Here is a 22,010-nt window from a genome sequence, read left to right on the forward strand (position 1 = left end):
TCCTCCAGAGCCACTGCCGCCCCAGGCAGGCGGCAGCGACAGCAGCCGTCACGCCGCCGCGCAGCAGCGATAAGGAGGGAGCAAAGCGGTGGGAATTCCTCCTTCCCTGCAGTGAGGCCAGAAACCAGCCCTTCATCCCAGCTCTCAGGCTGCTCACGTCTGCCCGGCGGTGGGGCTGGGCGCCTGTGGAGTCTGGGTCACACCTGCTCGGACCAGGGCCATGCAGATCCCAGGGCCCCAGGCGCCCCTCTCCAGGAGGAAAAGGCTGTGGCCACTGAAGGCAGAGTAAGAAGGGTGGGGGAAGGCGCTGGGCCAGGATGTGGGCTGGATGCGGCGGAAGCAGGGAGCCAGGGACGTTGGGGGTTGCGGGGAGACAGGGTCAGGACGGAAAGTGGGTCCAGGATGGTCGTCGCAGACACAAGCCGGAAAGCCACCCAGGAGTACACCACAGGGATGCAGGAGGGCAGAGAAGGGGCCTGGCTGCTGCTGAGGGCAGAGAGAGCTGGGAAGCAGCCAGGCGCGGGCCATGCGGGAGGCCAGCATCCCCCCTGCCTACACTCACCTGCCTGCTCCCCCATTCCACAATCCAAGCAAGGGTAGCCTCAAGCTACTTGGAAAATAGTTCCAGGGGTGCTGTTTCTCTATGAGTGGGCTTCCATACACACTATAAATGTTTAATATGGGACTTAGCAATTTTCCTTTATAGTTAGGAAAAATTGTTATGCCCAAATTCTTAAAGAAAAAAATTTTTTGAGTTTACAATTCAACATTTTAAACAGATTCAATCAAAAGCCATAGTGAAGAGATAGGTTGCTAGATGTAGGAGAAAGGGTAGGCTCAGGAGCCACAAGGCTCAATTACAGGTCCTGGCCCAGAGCGTCAGGAGACCCACTCACCATTCAGTGGAGGCCCCAGGCTGCCTGCCCTGCTCTGCTGTGCAAGGCTTCAAGCCCTGGACAGGGTCCCAGGCCCCAGTGCAGCCCCCTCCTCATCCAGTGCTCATGTGGACTCTAACCCACGCTGAGCTGACAGATCCCAGTCCAGGCCCTCTTGGGGGATCCCCAAGTAGACCTGAGGCTGCAGAGGCCTGCAGGGTACCACACCCCCATGCTGTGGGCCTCAGTGTTCCCACCTGTAACACAGGACTGTGATCCTTTCTTCCAAGGTGGTCAGAACAGTTCAATGAGGGGTGAACTTGCCCAGCAGAGGGCACGGACTGAGGCCTTTCCCCAGGAAGCACTGACACCTTTAGCCAGTTTCAGAGGGTGCTCGCATTCCTCCACACTCTCTCCCTTCTACCTCAGGGGCTTTGCACAGGCTGTTCATCCTACCGGGAACACTCTTCCCTGTGTTGCTCTCTCCTCTGGGTTTTCTGGGCCCAGTTGCGACCTCTCCTGGGAAGCCCTCCCTGGCTCCCCAGATGGGGTCCAGGTCCCGTGAGTCCTTCCCACTGCGATCAAACGCCATGAAGATGGCATGGTGGCTGGCTTGCCCACCTCTGTGTGTTCCCGTCAGTGTTCGCTGGATGAATGAGTGAAATCCAGTGACAATCACCCAGACCTTCAGTGACAACACAGGGCCATCGGGGTGATGGGGCCTGTCTTGAGGGCTGTGGGTGCCTGACGAGGTCTCTGACTCAGTATTGAGGGGTCTGAGAAAAATTCCTGGAGGTGACTCATCAGCTGGAACTCTTGAAACTTCAAGCTGCCAGGAGCACCCACTTTACAGATGGGGCAACTGAGGACAAGAATCAGGGGGATGCCACTGACTGACTGAGGCTCCGACAGTCCCCCACCCCTGGGTGGCCCATCCCACTCCCCAGGGACTGCTCCACAGCCCATCCGGGGCCACTGCCTCTTCTCCAGGTCATCCCGATGGCAGGGCCACTCGTGGCTCGGGTGGCGCGGGGCGCGTCTGCACGGCTGAGTTGGGCAGCTGGCAGCAGCGCGGCTCCGAACCAGCTGTTTGGATGACAAACTGCGTTCAAGCTTCATTAGGGTAATCACGGGCTCCCCTCCTGGCAGCGCCGCGGAGCGCGACTGTCAACCTGAACTAATCAAACCCGGCCCCAGGACACCCGCCCGCCTGGCTGACAAGCCACTAAGCCGCTGAGCCACCTCGCACGCTGCGCGTTTCCCGCCTGGCTCCCAGCGGAGGCTGGTCCAGCCGGGCCCTGGGGCAGGCTGGCCTCACAGAAACCTGCCCCGTGCTTCCCAAGATCTCGAGACCCTCAGAGGCCCCAGCAGGGTGGGACGACGGTCACCGTCACGCCCAGGTTTTTACAGCCAGGGAAACTGCGCTCATGAAGGGAAGGCCACGCAGCTGTGCAACCAGGCTCACACGCCGGCCCACATCACCTACTGCCTTCCACCTGGGCACCCTCACGCTTTCCTTCCCCGCCAGGCCCAGCAGGCCAAGCTGGAGTTCAGAGTTTGGGGGGAGAGGGGGCCACGTGGCCTTGGCAAGGCCCTCAGTGGACGTGGGCCTTGAGCCTTACACCCCAGCAGGGACATCAGGGGCTCTGGTGACGCAGGTGTGGAAAGCATCCTGCCAGGCACTGGGGCCAGCACTGGAGCAGGCAGCTGTCTGGGACAGGACCTGCCCCGTAGCCTGCAGTCACCGCCCTGCTCAGCTGCGCTGCCCTCAGCATTGCCAACCAAAACCAGCCCCCTGTCCCCCAGTCTCAGAATCAGAGCTTGGCTGGAAGGTGCAGGCCTGGGGCCTTCCTCTGACAACTGAGGAAACTGAGGCCCAGAGAGGCAGGAACAGACACGATGGAGTGCAGTGCAAAGAGGACGGGCTTCAGAGGCAGATGGACCTTCATTCATCTATTCACCCATTCAACAAACCCTCGCCAAGAGGCTGCAGTACGGCAGGCACTCCGTATTTGCTGAACGAACAGATGACGAGAAGGCTGGGAGAGTGAGTCAATGAACAGCACCAGGGACGCAGCCGTGAACCACAAACACCATCCCTGCCTCCTGGAGCTGACAGTCTAGCTGGGGGAAGCAGATGCTTAACTGACAGTTAATTACAAGTGACACGGACAGCGAAGAAAGAGCAAGAACTGGCCTCATGACGTCCAGCAGGAGGAGCCAGCCTGGTCGGGGGGAACCCAGGCAGGCAAGCTGGAGGAGGTGATGCTCCTGGTGGGACGCTGGAAGGAAGCTGAGGGCGGACAGGAGGAAGGAACAGCACGTGCAAAGTCCCTGAGATAGGAAGCAGCAGAGGGGCTTTTGAGGATGAAAGGCCCATCCATCTATGAGGCTAGGAGGGCAGGGATGGGATCGGGAGCCGCCACGAGGAAGATGTGGGGGAGGATTTGGGTCTTTCTTTCAAGGGTGATGGGAGCCACTGGAGGGCGGTGAGCAGGGGTGAATCTCTGGGTGCCGTGGGCAGAGTCAGTGGGAGGGTTCAAATCCCAGTTCTGCTAACCTTCTGCTAGATCAACGGCCGGATGACTCGCCCAGATGCCACACTGAGCTTGAGAGGCAGACACAGCAAGGACATGCTGTGATCTGTGTACGTGATGAGCAGAGAGGGACAAAGCCAGCCTCCACCATTTACGCCAGGTGGGCGGCGTCAGTAGCCGGTGGGCGATGACTGACGGGGGTGTGAGAGAGCTTCCCAGGGGGTGCTTGGAAGGTCCCAGGTCTGAACCTGGGTGGGGGTTCAAGGCTACACGTGTGTGCGTGCAAGTCTATCCCTCTGTACACCTAGGATCTATACGCTCTCCTGTATGAACCCACATCTCCAAAAACAAAGTAAAGAACAAATCCTGGCTCTGCCGCTCTGTCTCTCTTAGTCTGTTTCTGCATGGACGAAACAGGGGTAGTGACAGGACCTGCCTGGCTGCACACAGGGTTTCGGGGGACAGTGCATATCCCCACCGTTCACAAGCCTGGCTGGCAGCCGGCACACCGAGAATGCAGCGCACGCCCAGGCAGAAACACGTCTGGCTTTCCCCACACCTCTGCCCTCTGAGGGCCTCAGTTTCCCCAAGGGCCCAGTGTCTCCCTCTGGCTCAGGGCTACAGAGAAAAAGGGGGTAAAAGTCCTCCTACCCAGGCTCCTGTGAGCCCCTCTGCTTCTGGCCGCAAGCCTGAGGACAACTGAGGAGGTGGCCTGCATGGTCCTCAGGCATCTCTCCCAGCTCTGCCCACAGAAGGTGCTCAGCCAGCGACTTAGTGCCCAAGGCCACACACAGGGGTCAGCAGCAGGACCGAGGCCAAGCCCAGGCCTCCAGGGCCCCACCCTCACAGGCACACACTAGGCCCTTTCTGAGCACCTACTATGAGCCAGGCCCAGCCCGGGGCCTCCCCTCCAGCAGGAGGGCCAGCCCAGCATGGTGGCTCCTCCAGGGCCCACTGAGGTCAGGGCAATGGGCACAGGGGCTGTGGGAGCCCTGGCTGGGGGGTGGAGAGCTGGAGCTTAGGACACACTCCTGCGGGAACAGGCTCTGAGAGACCCTAAACAGAACCGATTCAACGTAAGTCACCCTTGACACTGGAGGGGTGTCCAGAGGTAGGGAGAGGCCTGCTTCCCTGTATGGAGCCTGAAAAGCCCCTTGACCCTCCAAGGACCTTAGGCAGCCTTGGGAAATCAGACGGCACCACTGCCAACTTTCCTGAGGGCTCAGCGATCCTCAGGGCCCTTTAGGTCTCATTTTCTCATAAGTCTGTCAACAACTGGGGATTGGTCGTGCGGCTCAGGATCACCTTCAGCTCCATTTCTCAGAGATGGAAACTGAAGCTTGAAAGAGGTGTGGTATTCCAGGACCATCCCAGATGACAAGGCTCCCAGGGCTCAGCCCACCAGGCACCGCCTGAACTCCCAGAGGGGGAAACCAGTGTGGTTTGTGCCCAGTCTTCCCCACTACCTGGGGGCGCTGCTCACTCATGGCCCGGTCATGCCTGACTTCTGCTCGGTCAGTCAGTCAGTCAACAAACACCAACAGAGCACCTACTGTTCTGTTACCCAAGAGCTCTGTCTGTTACTCAGCAAGTGCCAAGAGTATCCACAGTAGTAAGGGCAACGCACCGGGTACCTGTCCTGTGACAGGCGCTGCACTATTACCTGATTTAAGCAGCCTCAGGAGGGAGGCACTGTCACGCCCATTTTACAGATGAACACACAGAGGCTCACATTCAGTGACTGCCTGAGGCTGGTCTTGCAGCCTCTAAGGAGAGCAGGGTCCAGCCACAGCCTTGCAGGTGCCTCATTCCTGTCTGTTTGTCGAGTGGGTGTCAGTCCTTCACGGGCATTATCTCACAGGACTCTGTGCCTATCCCATTCACAGGCCCAGGCCTGTATCCAAACGTGGCTTCGGCCTCTGCCTGCGTTCCTGGAATCTGGGCTCCAGGGGGCCACTGTGGACCATCCCTGCCCCAGGGACCCCCAGCTTAGCCCCAGTGAAGACCCCCCAGCGATGGGCTGGCTCCCCTGTGCAGTAAGGGAGACACACAGGAAAGCAGACACACGGGCAGTCCCACCTGGAGCGCTCTCCACCTGCACCTCCCAAGGCTGGCCGCCTCTCTGCCCTCAGGTCTTGGATGAAAGCCTCCCTGAGCACTCTGTCTCCATTAGCGCCCCCTCACCTCCATCCCCCCAACCCCAACACCCTCTCGCCCGCATCCCTCAGCTCTCCTACACAGCTCTGCACACCATCCAGCACCAAATTTTAGCTTGTTCACTAGGCGACAGGCTTCCTTCATAGCTCAGCTGGTAAAGAATCCGCCTGCAGTGCAGGAGACCCCGGTTCGATTCCTGGGTTGGGAAGATCCACTGGAGAAGGGATAGGCTACCCACTCCAGTATTCTTGGGCTTCCCTTGTGGCTCAGCTGGTAAAGAATCCACCTGCAATGCGGGAGACCTGGGTTCAATCCCTGGGTTGGGAAGATCGCCTGGAGAAGCGAAAGGCTCCCACTCCAGTGTTCTGGCCTGGAGAATCCCATGTCCATGGGGTCGCAAAGAGTCAGACATGACTGAGCGACTTTCAGTAGGTGACAGTGTTTCCTGCCATACTGGGAGGGGTGGGACCTGGTCAGTTCTATTCACAAGTGCATCATTCCCCACACCTCACCCTCCACCCCCAGCACAGTATCTTGTGCACAGCAGGGCCTCAATATCCTTATTACGTGAATAAATTCACTGAACAAATGTTGTGGAGGGAAAAGCCCAGGGGCTGTGAGAACACAGCAGGGGCACGTGAGTGGGGGCAGGGGGACAGGGAAGTGTTCCAGGCAGAAGGCCCGGCAGAGTCAAGAGCCGGATGGCAAGAAAGCCCTGGGCTCTGAGGATCTCTAAGCGCAGCTGTGAGCGTAAGAGGACAGAGTGCGAGACGGGGCGGCCAGCAGGATGCCGGAGGGTGAGCGGGGGCTCTCGGCAGGGCTCCAGCTCTGGGGCAAGAGTCTCCCAGCACCCGGATCACCTCCCAGCCCTGCCTGGACCAGGCTGGCACCCCAGCCCACTGGCAGCAGCACAGCCCCGGGTGCCCGCCTATAGGTCAGGGAGCCAGCCCACCACCCATGCAGGCTGCAGCCTGTGACCTCGGCCCCAGGACCTCAGTCTCCGCCAGCAGAGCAAACGGGTTGGCTCCAAAGGACAGAGCAGCTTGGGTGAGCTTCTCCCTGCAGAGGGTGGCGTGGCCATGGACAGCAGTCTATGTCACTTACATGCTCTGGCCAGGACCTACGGGGCGGGTGGGCAGCTGGTGGCAGCAGTGAGGACTGGCTGTGTTCAGGGAAGCACAGAGCTCTCGCATCTCATTCCAGCACCAGCTGGCACACCCTGCCACAGCTGGGATGGTCAGGTGGGAAAAACTACCGGCCATGTCCTCCCCCTCTCCAGGCCCAGGCCAGGCCCTGGCTCCCACCTCCTCTCCCCTTGGACAACTGCAGCTTTAGCTGCCCCAGACCCCTTCACCTAGATGGTCTCCAGCCTGGGCCGGCTCCAGGCATCCGTCTCCGCAAACCTCCAGCCCTCGCCCCAGGCATTCAGCCCAGAGCCTGCTGCCCTCGCCTGGCCTCCTCTCTCCCACCTCCCCAAACCACAGGGACTCTCTCAGCTCCAGCCCCACTGCCATCCCCCTTCTTCCTCCGTCTCTGCCTCCAGCCCCGCTCCTGAGACCCTCTAAAGATATCCCATCCCAGGGACAATAAAGCCCAAACCCCTTCCTTTCTGCCCCTTGAAAGGCCACAATCAGATCTGCCACAGGGCCTTTGCACCTGCCTCCGTCCGGGACGCTCTTCCACCTGATCTCCCCACGGCTGGCCCTCCTCCTCTTCAGGTCTCAGCTCAAACACCTCTTCTGAGAGAGGCCTCCCTCCCCCAGAGCACCCTGGCCAGTGGTACCCACACTCCACTCACCATCACTTGACTCTTCCACACTCTCACGTACTTGTCTCCTGGCTCACTGCCTGTCTCCCATCAGCCTGGGAGCTGCCTGGCTCTGTGGCTGTGACTGAATGGTCACCTCCCGTATCCTCTGAGCCTGGCATATAGTAGGCACTGCATACGGATCTGCTCAATGAATGAGTCCACGAACTGCCAGTCTCCACGGTACAGCTGGACCTAACCACCTCAGGGGCTCCTGGGACCCTGTGGGTGCTGCAGCCTCGTGTGCCAGGCCCCTCTGATCTGGCCTCTGCCTACTTGCCCAGCCGTGGCTCTGGGGCGCCTCCTCTCACCCTGGTTCCTAGACTCACACTGTGCCAGGAGACCCTCGCTGCCCCTTCTCTGCCGGCAGTCTCACTTATTCTCTCCACAGCACCTTCTCTGACCTGCCTGAACCCGTGTCTCCTGTTCCTGCCCACCCCTCCCACAATCCTCAGCACCTTCAGTCTATAACCCTCCTCAACCTGGCATTCACAGCCTGGCATCATTTCCATCCCTCAGCTCCCTTCCTGTCATTTGTGCTTACAAATCCTGGTGCTACAGACAGTACTTGGTGTCTCCCACATCCTGCATTTTCACATCTCCATGTCTTTGACCCCTGCTGTTCCCTCTGTTTGAGTGCTCGTCTCTGTTGCACAAACTCCTATTCATCCTTCAAGACCCAACTCAAAATGTCACCTCTTTTGTAAAATCCTGCCTGGTTTTTCCCATCCATTAGGACTCTTTTGGTTGTAAGAGGAAAAAAATCAGCTCGAGAGCTTGAGTGAAAAAGGGGACCTGTCTCTTTATATACCTGAAAACTGCAGGTATAGCTTCAGGCATAGCAGGATCCAGAGACCCAAATGCAGGAATACATCCACCTCCACTCTCTCTCCCTCCACGTGATGACCTCACTGGCGATTCCCCAGCCTAGACATGGTCCCGGAAGAGGACAGCCAGCAGTCTCATATGTACACCCTCTGGGCTCGGCAACCACAGCCATGCCAGCCTTCCCCACAGGCTGGAAGTCAAAGTTCCAGGAAAGCCTCTGATAGGCTCTGATGGGCCACAGGTCCATTTCTCAACCAGTCGTTGTGACCAGGGGTGGGCTGGGGTATTTGGGCTTAGGCAGAGGAAGGCTGTGGGTCCCAGGACCTCTGGGGCCCCAGTCCCGCTCTGGACACACCTCCCCTCAGCCTCCATGCATCCCCGTGTCACGCTGTGGCTTCTACCAGCCAGGGCCCTGGACGTCCACAGCCTCTCAGGACCAGGAATCCCATCTCCCTCAGAGCCGGCTCCCTGGAGTCTACTCGATGGCAGCCCCTGAAGGCGGCCTGAGAAACTCTGTGCCGGACTGAATGGAGGTCAGCTGCATGGAGGAGTCTACGTGTGCCGGGCGTGTAAGAACGGGTTAACCATCACCCCGGCAGGCTGAGCAGATCTGCATTTTCACGGAGGCCTCAGGGGGACACAAAGCTTCAATGGCAAGGCAGAAAAGGGGGTACCCACAGTGTGCGTGTGGGGGAAGCCCCTCAGAGCCCAATCCCAGCAGCCCATCCTGTGGGGGCCACTTGGCCAATCCCGAAGAGCTCGCGAAAGGGCTGCGAGTGGAAGGGCTGGGAAAATAATTACCGAGGAGGCCCGGGAGGGAGGCGGGGAGGCTGGCGAGAGGCTTAATGAAACTGCTAACGCGTTAGTGATTCCTGCCTGCCTGGGAAGGCGGAGGCAGACAGCCATGTTGCCAGCTCCCGCGACTGAGTCTGCCAGGCGGGACGGGCTGGGCATGGCGAGGCGGCAACAATAGGCACCCTTCATCACCAGCCTTCCACACGTGACTCTCACGGGGCGATCTCAACACGCTCAAGTCGGAGGACGGTCTGTTCCAACACATCTCAGGTTACACGGGGCTAGAGTGCATGCGGATGCATTACAAAACAGAATGGCTAAGATTCTGATCAGACAGCATCGCAGACCTCTAACGGCCAGGATGAGCAGGGTGTCTACTCCCATTTTTCCAGACAGGAAACGAGGGCCCCAGGAGGCCATCCACCCCTGGGGACAGCAGGATTACTCCAAGAAAAGTACCCTGCCCCTTGAGCCCTTCCCGGAGCAGCCCCTTTCCCCAGCCACACACATCTTTTCAACCTCAGAAGAGCTCTGGAAGGCAGGCAGGTGCCATGACCCCCTTTACAGATGAGTCCAAAGAGTCTCACCCCAAGTCACCGTGCGAGATCAAGGGGGCCGGAGCAGCACCCTGGGCTGGGACTCCTGGGCCAGCGCTCCATCCTCCACCCTAGGTGGGTGCTCACTGAGCAAAGCAAGCTGTGGTTTTCAGTTTACAACATCTCATTTCCGCTCCAGACGAGAAAACAAAGGCACAGAGAGGTTCAGTGATGAGCCCGAGGACACACAGCTGCGTAGCCACAGAGCAAAGACTCAAGGCTGGGCTTTTTGACTCCAGAACCATGTGCTTTTTGTTCAAACGTCCCGTCATACCCAGTGGGGGGCTGACAGTGAGAGGCAGAGAAGCCCACACTCCGCTTAGCCAGGCCTCTCTGAGGAGCTGGGGCAGCCGCCTGAGGCAGAAGTGACCACGCAGCCCTACCCGCTGTGCTCCACTCTGCGTCAGGTGTGTGCCCGGCACGCAGCACAGACTCATTCCCGTGGCACCAATGAGGAAACTGAGGCTTGGAGAGGTGGAGCCCCATGCCTCACAGAGTGACCCTCAGCTAGCAAGAGGTACAGCTAGCACCATGCAACGACCCCACAGGAGCAGCCCTATCTACTGCCCCATCTACTGCCTACCCCCAGCCTCAAGCAGGCATTCAGACAGGCAGGTGCCCATGGAACCCACCCCCAGGCACAGACTGGAGACCAGTGATACCAGGCAGTGAGTTGGGCCCACCCTCCACCCCCCTCCCCTGGATGCACAGGAAAGCCTGGGCGACAGGAGTGGGTGTGAGGAGACGGTCTCGGTCCCTGCTTCTGCTCCGGTCCAGCTAGGGGACCCAGGAGGCCAAGAACTTGGCGACTAGCTAGATGCCCACATCAGAGTCCTCGTGCAGATGAGGTCTGCAAGGAGAGACTGCACCATCTCCACCTTACAGGTGTCAACCTGGGGCCATCCAGATATCCCCAGGTTTGGGGAGACTCCCTTCTAGGGGTTCTAGCAGCTCATCCTCTCCTGGGTTTATTTTCCCAGGGAGGCCCTCCAGAGAATGAAGCCACTTCTGAAGCCCTCTGTGAGTACAAGACCACCGTGCAGGAGGCATGTCCTGAATGAATGAATGAACGATGGAATAAGGTCACGCCCATTGACCTGCTGCTGCAGTCCCTTCCCTTAGCAGCCTCCACCCAGCGCAGAGGCTGTTTCTATAAAGGGATGCCGCCCTCACGAGACCAACCCCCGGCCCTCACCATTGCCTGGCAAGGAAACTGAGGCTCAGAGAGCCCAGGGCCTCACCGGAGGTGGGAGCACAAGGATTCAGACCCAGAAGCCTGCACTTCAGTCTACACCTCAGCCCCGGGCTCTGACCGGTCCTCATCTCTAAAGACAAATCCACTCACGCACACTTGGCTGGCCCCACCCACCCCAGGGGGGCATGACCTTGCCCATCCCAGCATTGAGAACACTCGGGTGCAGAGCAGTGGAGGGCCTAACCCTAGGCCACGTGGTCACAAAGATGCAAAGGATCCCTCTGATCCTCCCATCCTCACCCTCCAATCCACACCCCAAAGCTGCCTCCTTCCCCATCATCATCATCATCATCATCATCGTCATGAAGAAGGAGAAGGGGGGGGCGGGGAGAGGGAGAGGGTTAGGCGGGAAGCCCCCCCTCTCCGCCCCGCCCCCAGCAGGCTGCTTTCTGGTCAGAGGAAAGGGCTCTAATGAAGGCCCCACAGATGCCGCTGAGCTGGCGGTGTCAGCCTAGGAGCCCCGCAGAGCTGCAGGGCGCGCATCTCTGCTCCCAATTAGCACACAGGTCCTCCATCAAAGCACGCTCCTACTGCCGGGAGCAGAGGCCAGAAGGACGGCCCTTCGAACAGTAGGAGGAGGCCAAGGCTCTCTGGCAGGCGCTGGCCCCTGCACCTTGCCTTTCTTGGGGGGCAGGGGGTGTGGAGTGCAGGCCCCCCACCACCATCACCAGGCCCCTCACTCACTCACACCCTCTCCAATCAGCCAGCTCAGGGCAGACGCCGTCACCCCGGGGGACGCGCTAATGAAGATGGTCGACATTAATCTCTTCCCTCTCGCGACAGGTCAATTTATAGTTCCATGGGGAGCCCTGGCACTCGGCCAGACGGCCTGACATAACTCTCCCGGTTCCCTGGGAGGAGGGTGGGGGTGGGCCTGATGGGGTGGAAGCGGGCCGGGACAGGATAGGGAGGCTCCTGCACCTGAGTGCCCACAACCCTTGCCCCAACCGATCCAGGTGGGACTCTGGATGCTCCTGAATGTGAAGGCTGAAGGTCAAGGCCTGCAGGTATCTGGGTGCAAATGTGGTCCTCAGTGTCTCCATCTGGGGCACCCGGCTCCCACAAGGAGACCCCAAGGAGGCAGGAGGAGTGTGATTCCCCACTCCCGATGGACCGCCGCGGGGTTACGAGACCCCTCCAAGGAGGCTCTGGTTTATCTCCTTCTGATGCACTCCCCGCTGTTCATTCCTCAAAGATCACCGAGCTGGCCAGAGCTCCCAGTCTGGTGGGAAGCGCCTTGGCACCTGCTGAGGGCCATATGGAGGGAGGGTTGCCCAGGGGAAGAAGTACGGATGGCATCCACTAGAGAGAGGTGGGGGTCCTGGAAGGACCAGGGGGAGGAGAGGACACAGGTGGGCCCTGAGGATGAGTGGAAAGTTCAGCAGGCCAGAAGAAACAGGGAAGGGGCTTTGGAGGAATGAGACCAAACAGTCTCAGGGCAGACCCAGCTCTCAAGGGCTCTGAGACCAAGGCACATCCGGTTCACAGACGGGAGGCTGCAGAGGGAGGCAGGGCTGACCACAGAGGAGCCCAGCCTCGAGAGATGGCTCAGGAGTTTGGCCTAGTTTAGGTCTGTGGATGGCTGAAGAGTTCAGAAGCTCAGAGCTGCTTTTAGAAAGACAGTTTTGGCTACGGTGTCCCAGAACAATGGTTGAGGCTGGGGAAGACAGGCGGGAATGTCCGGGACGGAGGATAAAAGCAGGGAGAGATGCTTGTGGGGCAGAACCAAAGGAACCCTGTGGTGGATGAAATGGACGGACAGGTAGGTGTCCGGGAGGGCACACAGGCCTGGAGGTCTCCAGTTTGGGTGCTGATGGAGGTGATGTTTTTGGTTTGGAGTGTCATAAGGAACTGGGCCTGATGCTAAACTTGAATTTGGGAGGTCCCAGAAGGCTCCCAAACCCAAGCCTGGGCTTGGCAGAAGCCAGGACCCAAATGTTCTCCCCAGGGGGCCAAATTCAGAGCAGGGCTGGGCCCCTCCTCCCAGATGCAATTCATTTCCGTGGCAAAGGTGAAGCCAGGGTACCCTCTGCCTTTCCAAACATTCTAGGAGGAAGCAGGGGCCTGGCAAAGGCAGAATGCGAAGCCAGGCAGTCAGTCCCACAACGCTGGACAGAGCCCTCCTGCAAGAAGCACAGACAGGCCAGGCTGCCCTCACCTTCCCCGGAGCCGGAGCAGGAGCCAGGGCTGGCTCTGCACTCAATAGGTCTCCATGAGTCCCTGCAGAAGGATTCCCCCTTCTCTCAGGCCCTGGCCTATCCCCACCCCGTCAGGGCTACCGTCTAGGTCTCATCCAAACCCCTCAGTAATCTTGGAAGTGTCCCCATTTTTTCAGGCTGGAGACCCAGGCCCAGAGAGCTAAGGGACTTACTCAAAGCTCCTCCACTTTTAGGTGCTGGAGTAAAGATGGAACCAGGGTCTACATGGCCCCAGAGCATACATTCTTCGAGAAAAGGGTGGAAAAAAGAGCATGGCTGAAAGAAAGAACCTGAGGGCCTACAGTAGCTGCATTATGGTGGCGGGACAATAGCTGATTTTTTTTTTTCCCCTTCTTTTCTACAATGAAATATTCATACCGTCTCCGTGGTTGTGCGTGCCCTAGTGGGGAGAGCTCCAGCTTTGGCGTCAAGCAGCCTAGGGGTCAAATCCTGGCTGGCTGGGGACCCTGAGCCAGCTATTTGCCCTCTCCCAGCCTCTGCTTTCTCATCTGTACAATGGGGACAAAAAAAATCCCACTTCAGATGAGCCGGTCACGCCCGGCGCACAGTAGGCACGCAGTAAGTGCCAGCCTTGGAGCACCACACCCCCGCGTTCTCGCCACCTGCCCGGCCTCCAGAGGGAACTTGAGACGCCCCCACGTGCCAGACGCTGGCGCTGGGCCCGCATCGGGGTCCCCCGCCCCGGGGCGGGCGCCCACCCACCCTCCTGCCTCACCCCGCCGCGCCCGCGCTGCCCCCTTACCCTGGCGGCCGGAGGGCCGGCATCGGTCCCGCAGGAGAGCCCGGGCAGCGGGGCCGGGCTCCGGAGCGCGGGGCGCGAGCGCGGGCAGGGCGCGCGGGGGCGCGGGCCGCGCGCTCCGGGCCGTGCGCCCCGCGGCCGCCGCGTCCTCGCCTCCAGCGCGGGCCCCGCGCGCCCCGGCCGGCCCGGGGGCAGGCCCTGCGCAGCGCCGCGCCGGGTGGGGGCGGGCCTCGCGGGCCCTGGAGAGGCGCCCGGGCGGCGCGGGTTCCCGGCGGGCGCGGGCGGCGCCGCTGCGGTGGCCCCGCTGCTGAGTGGTGGGACGCGATTTACTGGCTGCAATTCCCGGCGCCCCTCGATGGCACTTAAGAGAGACCGGGAGGGAGCCGGGGAGAGCGGGCGGAGGGCGGGCGGGCGGGCGGAGGAGGGGCGGCGGGAGCCGTGCGCGCCGGCGGGGGAGGGGCGCAGGCGGGGGCGGGCAGGCGGGAGGTGGGGAGAGGCCCGGATGGAGGCGGCGGGCGGCCGCGGCGCGCCGGGCTGGGGTGGGGTGGGGTGCGGGGGGGCTGCCTCCAGCCCCCGCCCACCCGCGCCCGGTTCCCCCCAAGCGCCGGCGCCGCGAGTGGGGGTTACACTCCACCGGTCCACTTCACCCGACCTCCCCTTTCACTGATCCCCCACCCTCCAAGCGGCCCACCCCGCCCAGCCTCCACCCCCCCTCCGCAGCCCCCCCAACTTCTAAGCGGCCTGCTCCACCTCCACGCCCCCACCGCCGCATCACCATCACCATCACCGCTGGAGATCAGAAACTCTTGGCCCGTGGGCCCAAGCCAGCTAAAGCCATGCTTACTTTGACCTCATCGTATATTTTTTTTATTTTTAATTCAAATAAATTCCCATCATTTTTTAAAAAATCGGTCATTTTCACAGAAAAATCTACATGTCCTGCTTAGTTTGGAGAAAGAAGAGGCTCAGTCGGAAGCCTCTCCCCTAGGATGGCCGCTTGGCGGCAAGCTGGCCGGAGTACCTGCCCGCAGCTCCCACGCGCCCCCCCCCCCCGCCCCCCGCCATCTCTCCCAGGCCCACCTGCCTGGCCCTGGAGGCCTGTGCCTTCTCACTGTGGCCCCTCGCCTTTCACACACCCTCACCCCCATGCCTCTGCAGTCCCTCTCCAAAAGGAAACCCACCCCCATCCCTGCAGACTCCTCTTTTGGGAAGCCACCTGGACCTGTGCGCGCGCGCGCGCGCGCACACACACACACACACACACACACACACCCGCCCAGTGGCCACCCAGGGGCCCCTGCCCCCGCAGCCCCTGGGAGGTGGTGGCGCCTGCCCTGCCCGGCCTGATTCCTTGCTGGCTGGCACTGGGGCCTCTGCGGCTGCGCTCTCACCACAGGGCTGCTGCGCTCTGGCTGGATCCTCCCTCCCGTCCTGGCTATGGGCCTGGCCCACAGTAGGCACTCAGTAAGTGTTGGCTGAGCGGCAGGCAAAGACAAACAGCCGGGCTCGGGATTCCGAGGCCGCATGGGCCATGGCGGGCACAGGGCACGGGTCCCTGCAGCTGATGTTCATTTTAAAAGCCCCAAATGTTCACTCCGAGCCGCTCTTGCCAACCAAGGAAACGAATGATTTCCACGCTTCATTTTTCTCCACCTTAATCCCACTGCCAAGGCTTTGGGGCCTCTGCTGCTGCCGCTGCCCTCAGGCTGGCATCAGATCCTCCCTGAAGGTTCAGTCCACTTTGGGAGTGCCCAGGAGCTCAGGGAGGACCCAAGTGTGTCTCCCAGGCCCTTGTGAGGTCATGGCAGGCTTCAGGGCCACAGATCTGAGGGCAACTGCTGGCCAGTGCCTGGGGTGGGGGTGGAGGTGGAACAGAGGAGCCCAGAGAGCCTTCCTGGGCTGGAACCGCTGTGATGACTCCCCTGGGTAAGTGTCTCAGGTACCCCTTCATCCTACTGCTTCTTGAGCAGAAGACAGGGGGTACCAGGCAAGAGTTACCCTGTTCCAGCCACCGGATACACCACAGATTTTTCTAAAAAGCTGTCACAGATCCAGCCAGATACTAAGATCCCATTTTATAGAGAAGAAACACGTTCAGAGAAGGTGACCTTGCTAAGGTCACTGGCTGTAGGGCACTGAGCCAGGAGCCTTTGTGGCCTCCAGAGTCCCCCTGTCTATGGTGAAGTGAGCCCCCCGCCCCCCACCAAGGCTGCATCTAAAGCACAATCTAGGAGGTGGGACTGGTCTGTAATGGAGAAGAATCAGGCACCGGGATCCCAGAGCTGGTTCTGGACAGTCCTCCCTTCCAGAGCCTTGCACAGCTGGGCAAATGTTCCTGGTCTCTGTTCCCAGCTCCTCAACCACCCCCTGCCCATGATGGCCTTTCAGTGCAGAGGCCAGGAAGCAGGCCTGGCTCAACAGCCAGCAGCTGTGAACAAGTCAGAAACACCTTCCTGGGTCTCAGTATGCCTATCTGCAACATGGGGGGACAGCCCAGCTTCTGTGGGCTTTGGGGCGCAGAAACAAGACGGCAGGTAAGGAAGAGGGAGAACCAGGAGGTTTAAGGCCTTGGGCGAGCTGGTCTGAGTTTGCATCCTGACTTGCCAACCTCCCCACTGTGCTTCACCCACTCAGGGCCTCAGTCTCTTTCTCTGCACAAAGTGTAGGAGCAGATCATAAGACAGCCAACTGACTTAAGAGACTGTAATGCGACTGACATGGGACAATGCATGTAGAGCCACTCAGCACAGCTTGGCAATCATAAGGTTTGAGACTTGTGACCTGGACTGGGAAGACAGAATGGTTAAAAGCATGAGGCCGGAGGGTTCACATCCTAGCTGCGCTGTGCCAGCTGTGTGACCTTAGGCAAGTTACACAGGCTTCCCGGGCCTCAGTTTCCTTGTCTATAAAATAGGGACATGAATGACAGTTCCCACACTATCTGGTTGTGCTGGCGATTAAATTAGATAACTTGGTTTGATGTTTAGACCAGTGCCTGGCACCGGGAACACTCAGCTCACTACTCTCAAGATTAATGAAGACAGCCAGTCCCAAGCTCAGGGATCCAGGGAGCCTCAAGACTGCCTAGCCTACAGGCTTTGGTGAAAGTGAAAGTGTCAGTTGCTCCTTCGTGTCTGCCTTTTTGTGACCCTGTGGACTGTAGCCCACCAGGCTCCTCTGTCTGTGGAATTCTCCAGGGGAAAATACTGGAGTGGGTAGCCATTCCCTTCTCCGGGGAATCTTCCTGACCCAGGCATCAAACCAGGGGTCTCCTGCTTTGCAGGCAGATCCTTTACTGTCTTGAGCCACCAGGGAAGCCTTGGTCACAGGGACCAGTGACTGGTGGAGGGTGGACTGAGCCCCTAAAGGTCCAGGATTGTCCTGGGGGTCCCAGAGAGAGGCCCACCTGGAGAGAGGGGTGAGGGAGGCTTGCAGGGGCCTTCTCTCACCCCCTGACTTCAGTACTTCCTGGTTCGCGCATCTCACTGTCTCTGTAGTAATGCTCAGTATTTTAAATCGTCTTGATTCAGCTGTGGATGGTCTGTCTTTGCCCTGCCTGCACATAAACTGTGTGAGGGTGGGAATTTTGGTCTGTCTTGATCCTTGTTGTATGTGCTCTGGGTCAGAGGCGAGCACATAGTAGGTGCTCAGCAAACATCGGCCACTGGAATAGAATGATCAGATGACAACACTTAGCCAGAAGGGTGGGATGGAGGAGCTCACTTCCCAGAAGACAGCCCAGCTTGGCTGCTGTCCCTTGTTAGCTCAGTTCCCTACACACACACACACCCTGGGGGGGTCAGGAAGCCAGAGTTCTCCCCAGGAAGCCTGTCCCTGTCACTGCAGTGCAACTGAGCCTCTGAGGTGAGGGAAGGACCCAGGCAATTTTCTGGCTCACGGCTCATTTCAGAGCTGCCTGCTGACACAGAAAGGCCTGCAGGCTCATGAAGGCCCGGTTCCAGCAGATGTAGCCTGGGACTCCCGCCCTAGAGCCCCGCGGGGCTTCTCCACCCCCGCCCCCGGGGGACTGGAGGGGTTTCCCCCGCTGAGTCCCAGAATGTCCTCTGGGGGCTGGGCTGCCGCCCCCTCCCCAGCCACAGTCCCCTCACGTGTGCACCGCACTCCCCCGTTACAGTTTACAAAGTGCGTTCACAGACATTATCACATCGGCTCCTAAACGCCCCCTAAAAACCACAATAAATCTCTCGCTCTGGCTCCCGAGCTGAGCCCACCGGCTGCCGCGTAGCAAAGGGGCCTCAGGGCACAGAGCCTGCCAAGGCGGACGCCAGCAGGGGCAGAGGGGGTTCCACGTGGGCGGGTGGCAGGTGGTGGGTGGCGGACCCAGCTGGGGCGCTGCAGGACCGGGCGGGGAGGAAGCCCGAGGACCAACCCTGCAAAGAAGGGAGGAAAAAAAAAAAAAAAACGGCTTGTCTGGGAGAGCAGCCAGAAGGGCTGGAGGGGAGAGGTCTGGGAACCAGACTGAGGGGCGGGGCAAAGGTTAGCAAGGGGCAGGAAGGGTTCCTTAGCATTTAGAACGGCCTCGGGAGGAGGCAGGCTCCTGGCCAGGCACAAGGGGCCCAGGGATGGTCCACCTCCGCTGGCTCTTGGCTTTCCACCTGCTTCCCTCGACCCCCTCAAACAAGAGCCCTGACCAGTCAGTTCCACTGTGCGCTGCCTGAATGCCTTCACTGCTTTTTTGCAATCGTAACCCTCCTGATGCTGGAAAAGATTGAAGGCAGGAGGACAAGTGGATGACAGAGGATGAGATGGTTGGATGGCATCACCGACTCGATGGACATGAGTTTGAGTAAACTCCGGGAGTTGGTGATGGACAGGAAGGCCTGGGGTGCTGCAGTCAATGGGGTTTCAAAGAGTCGGACACAACTGAGCAACTGAACTGAACTGAACTGAACTGAACCCTCCTGAAGGACGGCTCAGAACTCCCCACCTGTGGCCCCTCCCCAGCTTCCAGAGCCTGCATTCAGGTGCCTCAGCTGTGCCAGGGACCCTCTCCTTGAATTGGTAGGCCCCTGTCCCTCTCTGTATCCCGTCAAACAGTAGCATGAGGTTGGGGGCTGCTGGCGGGCAAACACCCAAGCCTGGAGGGTTGTGGGAGGGAGGTGAGACCCCCACATGACAGGCCCAGCCAGCACTGCTCCTGTGCTTTGAGCGCAGCACCCACCCGGCCCCGGGCAGCCACGAGAAGAGAGCTCCCTGGTGTCTGAGCAGAAGCAGCCAGCCGCCGTGGCTGGGTTTGTGTGTGTGTTTTTACCATTTTCCTTGATTCTCCAACTTGGAGGAGCTCAGCTTACAAACTGTGGAAAGTTCAGGAAAGTTTAAATAAGCAGGGCGAGGGAGGGCCTGGCCCGAGGGGGCTGCGGCTGTCCTGGCAGGCGTCCCTCCCGCAGACAGGCCTGTGTCTTCCCTCCACCACCGCCTGCCCAGCGGGCGGGTGCCCAGGCCAGCCACGGGCTTGGCCTCAGGGCTGCAGAGACAGCTGAGCTGTCGTGGCTGAGACTGTCGCTCGGGGCAGGTGGTGGCTTCTCTGCAGTCGCCTCTGAAAGGACCAGCATTTTTTTTCTTTTCCTCGATGTGAAAGCCACCTGCTGGGCCTGGGCCCCCGCTGGGCGGAGGTATCACAGCACCTGTGCAGTGTTCACCCTATGGTGTCTCAAGTGGGTCAAGGCAGTGGATGTGAGGGAGCTGGAGGTGGAAGGTGACGCCAGGGCCTGCCCCGCCCCCGAGACCTGGGAGACAGCCCCCGGGACTGGGAGTGTGGAGCTCAGGGGAGCCCAGGGATTGTCTGCCTGGCCTGCTCTCTCAACTCCTTTTCCCAGTGCGGGATTTGTATCAAGAAGTATAAAGAACTCTTAACAACTCGACAACAAAAGGAGAGGGGTTCCAGGGTGGTCCAATGGTTAGGACTCAGGATTTTTCACTGCCGGGGCCCAAGTTCAGTCCCTGGTCAGGGAACTAAGATCCTGCAACCACGTGGTGCAGCCAGACAAGCAAACAGTAAAAGGACAAATAACCCAATTTTAAAACCAGCGAAGGCTATAAACAGACATTCTCTAAAGAAGATGTGTAAATGGCGATCGGTCATTAGTCAAAACCACAATGAGATACCATTTCTCACCCACTGAGATGGCTGTAATCAAAAGACAGGCAATAAGGAGTGTTGCTGAGGATGTAGAGAAATTGGGGCCCTCATACGCTGCCGGTAGGAATGTAAGATGGTGTAGCCACTGTGGAAAACAGCCTAGCCACGCACGTGTTGAAAAGCTAAACAAAGAGTTACTACATAGGAACCTCCCTGGTGGCCCAGTGGTTAAGACTCTGTTTCTACTGCAGGGGGTGCAGGTTTCAGCCCCGGTCCAGGAAATAAGCTTCCACACGCTGTGCCATGTGCAGCCAAGAAGGGAAAAAGAAAAAGGAAAAAAAATTACTATGTAACCCAACAGTTCTACCTCTAAGAAATGAACACACACCCACAGGACAATTTACGCAGAATGTCTGTAGCGGCACTATTCATGTTGCTATCGCTGTTCAGTTGCTCAGTCCCGTCCGACTCTGCGACCCCACGAACCGTAGCCCGCCAGGCTCCTCTGTCCATGGGATTTCCCAGGCAAGAATACTGGAGCGGGTTGCCATTTCTTTCTCCAGGGGATTTTACTGTCCCAGGGATTGAACCCATGTCTCCTGCACTGGCAGGAGGATTCTTTACCACTGAGCCGCCTGGGAAGCATTATTCATAATAGTCTCTAAGTGGAAACAATTCAAAGGCTCAACAACTGATGAACCAATGAAGGTGGAAATGGAGTCTAGCTATTCAAGGGAATATTATTTGGCCATAAAAAGGAATGACACTAATTCATGCTACAATATGAATGGATCTTTTAAAAAAAAATTATGTTAAGTGAAAAGAACCAGACACAAAAGGTCACATGCTGTCTGCCTCCATTTGTGTGAAATGTCCAAAACTGGCAAATCCACAGAGACAGAAAGTGGACTAGTGGTTGCCGGGCGCTGGGAGTAGGGGAGGTGGAGAGTGACTGCTAATGGGTACAGTTTCTTTGGGGGTTGATGGAGTTGTTCTGGAATCAGATAGTGGTCGTGGTTGCCCAGTTCTATAAATATGCTAAAAACTACTGAACTGTATGCTTCAAAAGGGTCAATTTTATGGTCTGTGAGTTATATCTCAATAAAGCTTTTTAATGATAATTATCACAATAAAGCTATTTTTTTAAATTATAAAATGTCCCACACCTCAGTCTACCCCACACGCCTCCCCCCCAGGACCTGGCTCCATCACCTGCCCAGGCTCGGCCCCAGCCCCTCCCAAGCTTCCAACCTGGGACAAGGGTAGGGTACCAGGTAGTGAATGCCTTGATGTGGGCACAGGACCCCGCTTCATCCAAGCCCACTGGCGTCCGGCTCAGGCCCTTTGCTCTAGCTATTCCTTCTTCCCGAAGCACTCTTGCCCTTACCTCTTCCTGTTCATCCTCTCAGCTCAGATGTCTGGTCCTCAGAGAGGCCTTGTGCACGCGTGCCTGCTAAGTCAATTCAGTCGTGTCCGACTCTTTGCAACACTATGGACCGTAGCCTGCCAGGCTCCTCTGTCAGTGGGATTCTCCAGGCAAGAATATTTGAGTGGGTTTCCGTGCTCTCCTCCAAGGAATCTTCCCCAACCCAGGGATTGAACCCCCACCTCTTAGCTCCCCTGCACTAGCAGACAGGTTCTTGACCACCAGTGCCACCGGGAAGCCCTAGAGAGGCCTTGAAAGTGAAAGTGAAAGTCACTCAATTGTGTCTGACTCTGTGACCCCATGGAGTCCATGGAATTCTCCAGGCCAGAATACTGGAGTGGGTAGCCTTTCCCTTCTCCAGGGGATCTTCCCAACTCAGGGATTGAACCCAGGTCTCCCCCATGGTGTGTGGATTCTTTGCCAGCTGAGCCACAAGAAAAGCCCAAGACCACCGGAGTGGGAAGCCTATCTCTTCTCTAGCGGATCTTCCCAACCCAGGAATCGAAGACTCCTGCATTGCAGGTGGATTCTTTACCAACTGAGATATTAGAGGCCTGACCTGTTCCCAGACCCTATGACTGAGTCCATCTCCTCTCATACAGTTCCCAACCTTCGATGCATGCCTGGTGCCTGCCTGGAGTAGGCACACAATAAACCTTAGCCAAATGAGTGAAGC

The 22,010-nt window shown here is 58.8% G+C and overlaps 1 protein-coding gene across 5 annotated transcripts in view; it reads right to left on the reverse strand.

The window, feature by feature from the left end:
- Positions 1–22,010, reverse strand: part of TCF20 (transcription factor 20) — a 194,528-nt gene that overhangs the window by 156,898 nt on the left and 15,620 nt on the right. Inside the window, exon 1 of one of the 5 annotated variants that reach the window (XM_060413607.1) lies at positions 13,812–13,986. The exons of the other annotated variants lie outside the window; for them this stretch is intronic. The gene's annotated coding sequence lies outside the window, so the exon portion shown is untranslated. Of the gene's footprint in view, positions 1–13,811; positions 13,987–22,010 lie in introns of those variants that run through there. 5 annotated transcript variants of the gene reach the window in all.

The sequence above is a fragment of the Ovis aries genome, chromosome 3 (assembly GCF_016772045.2).
Source record: "Ovis aries strain OAR_USU_Benz2616 breed Rambouillet chromosome 3, ARS-UI_Ramb_v3.0, whole genome shotgun sequence".
NCBI lineage: Eukaryota > Metazoa > Chordata > Mammalia > Artiodactyla > Bovidae > Ovis > Ovis aries.